Raw genomic sequence first — 3,286 nt, forward strand, 5'->3', positions numbered from 1 at the left:
CCCTCCCCATATCCTTAGGTTGTTATTAGGTTATAGCTTTCATATAAAAAGGTCTAAATTAATTTCATAATAGGTGTGTGTACATTGGATACTTTTTCTTCCACTCCTGTGATACTTTGCTAAGAAGAACATGACAACTGATTTTCTATTAAGAGAACTATTAAGAGAAATAAACTTAGTAGGAGTGCTGTATTTTGGGTCTCTTGCCATATTAGAATATCATTACAGTTTCAAAATTTAAACAAATGAAAAATTTACTTCATTTTATAATAATTTTCTAATTTAGAAATTCCTTAATTTCTCAAGTATAATCAGGCCACGTGAATAAATAGGGAAAAAAACCTGTCAGGCAAAAGAGGCACTAAATATCCCCATAGGTAATCCCCCCCAAAAGGCTTACATGTAGCATTTAAAGATCTTATAATATATGTAACATATAATTATCACTGGTCTCTTCAAACATTTTGTCCTACAATTCTAATATATCTGTGATATTATTTTTGTCCTTAAAATAGTTATTAGGTATTCCAGTAAAGAAAGACTGGTATAATGTTATTAATGGTAAATTGTTTAGTAAGGTGGAGTTCTTATCTCCCTAACCACAACTAATTTCCATGTGACCTTATTTCTTTATTCTAATACATCCCAGGAAACAGAATATTTGGCACAGAAATTATGTATATTTAACAAACAGTTGCTGAAAAAGCTAATAAAGAACGATTAAAATTACAGGATATTAGCTGAGTCTTAATTTAGCCTTTTTTTAAAAAAGGATCCTTTACATCAGTGTTACTTATTAACATACCAAACTTCTTAGAGTATTTAAATATGATTAGACCTAGTCGAATTGAGAAACTATATCTATTGCACAGGACAAAACACATAGAGCACAACACCACAGAAAGTGAGTTATAGGTGTGAGCGATGCCTGGAATCCTATGAGTCAATGCCTTGTAATGTGTTTTATGATTCATATGAACATATTTTTTCCTTTCTGCAAATCAAAGAGAAAAATAAGGCTGGTTATTGTTGAAAGAATAAATCTACATATGATATTTTACTACAGTTGAATATTAGGCAATGAAATATTTAAGATTCCTTTAAGAAAACCATAGTAGAATCTCCACAGTAGACCACTTCCATATGTTGACCAGTTGGTTACAGTCCTTTGGTGGTCAACTTAGAGAGGCTCTACTGTATATTAAAATAAAAAAGTGACTATCTCCTTATACTTAGGAGACTTTTCCCCAAGCCTTTATGTATGCAGATAAAATGATTAAGTATATTTATCGAATCATTATAGGAAGCAAAATGCTAGAAACAGTTTTTTTTCTGAAAACAATTTAAACGCCTACCAAATGGCTACCTCAAATTATGAAACACAAGAAGCTCTTAATCTTCAACTTACTTAACCAGTATTCTTGATTTCCTAAGTAAAATTAATGGTGACTTTGGCACAATAAATACTTTGACTAGTAGTCAACCATGAATAAGCCCACATATCTCTGTTCCCATGACAGGGTGTATGTTTATCCAAGGGTAAGATATGTCTGTTATACTACTGTTTGTGCTAACTATATTTGTTATCATAAATAATGATTTATATGAATAGCATTCAAACTGGATGAAATAGTAATGAAAAAAGCAAGCTGTTTCTGTGATCACTAGGATGAATACTACAGTAGGTTGAATACTACAGAACAGCAGTTCTCAACCTGTGGGTCACAACCCCTTTTTAACAATGACAATATATTGTGACATTAGGAAGGTTGAGAACCACTGCTATAGAAAGACTCAGTAAAAGCTACTCCCCACCAAAAGGAAGTTACTATTGAACTGGGTATGGATGATACAACTAAAACAGTAAGGCAGACAGTAAACAGTAAAAATCTTAGGAGTTTTGCTCTAAGATTGTTTCTTAAGAGTCTAATTTTTCACATCACTTAAAGAAACCCAAAATGGAAGTTACAGACAACGTATTCCTAAGCAAGGAGAAAGACAACAAACTCCTCTGTGAGCAGACTACACCGTCAATGAAAAAAGCCTTGGTCCAATTTTCAAAAAAATTAGCTAATCAATATACAGCCACATTGAAATGCTTACAGGTTACTTTTCACAATTCCCAACTACCAATTGTGAACTTATCAATGAGAGATCTTCCAGTTGTACATCCTTACAATGAAATACTTCGCTTCCTATTTATAATAAGAAACAGACCTCAAGGTTTCTTATTCATGAAACAATTTCTAAAGCACAGTGTTTAATGAAAAATGCAGGCCACTGTGTTTAAAAAGTCCTACATACACTTTCACTTGAATATGCATATATCATCTTTGGGAGAATGCTCAAAAAACAAACATAGCGATTGCCCCTCGGGAAGAAAGATGGTTGACTAGAGTTTGAAGTGTAAGAGTTATTTTTCACTATTTGTGTTCTTCTGTACTATTTGCAGTTCATATCATCTACATGTTTTTCACTATTTGTGGTCTTCTGTACTATCTGCAGTTCATACCATCCACATGTTTTAATTAAGAAACAAGAAAAAAGAAAAAAATTAAAAACGTATTTTAATCAACTGAAAAGCATTTCAATAGAAGTCCTAGAAACAATTTCCAATACTAGGTATTTCACAAGTTCTAAGTACCCATTTTTTTAATGTATGTTTTAGTAAGTTTATTTAAAAAATAAAATCATTACATCTCAATGTAGTATTCCAAAACAATCCCAACTAGAATTATTAAATACATAGACATCAGACAAGTTTTGAGTCAATCACATACTTTGAAGTAAGTACATTTTTCTTATAGTTTCTAACATAAGTGCTATGAAAGGTATTTTGAGTAGGACTACAAAAAACTGCCTGCCCACCTTCCCCAAATAAAAGTAAACAAAAAGAGTGTTAGTTTTTGTGATCTTAAGGACCTATCTTCTTAAAGACAGAAGATGAAACATATTAGAAGGGTTAAATGAGATCAATGATTGTTATCTACTTTGGGGTTGGGTAATAGGCATGAGCTGGGCAAGTGCATTATCAAAGAAAGAATTACATGAGTGGTTAAAAGATGAGAGTGTTCCTTTGGGGGGATGAACAGTTCTGCATCTTAAACATGGTGGTGGTATACAAATCTATACATATGTCAAAATGTCACACAATTATACTCAAAGACATTACCACACATGACTACTAACTCCCACCTTCCAAAAAGTGTTGCAACAACTGTTAAAATCCAAGTAAGGTCTGCAGTACAATTAATTTTATGGTGCCAATATCAATTTCCTGGTTTTG

The sequence above is a fragment of the Otolemur garnettii genome, unplaced genomic scaffold (genome assembly GCF_000181295.1).
Source record: "Otolemur garnettii isolate 467f Iridium unplaced genomic scaffold, OtoGar3 scaffold00002, whole genome shotgun sequence".
Classification (NCBI taxonomy): domain Eukaryota; kingdom Metazoa; phylum Chordata; class Mammalia; order Primates; family Galagidae; genus Otolemur; species Otolemur garnettii.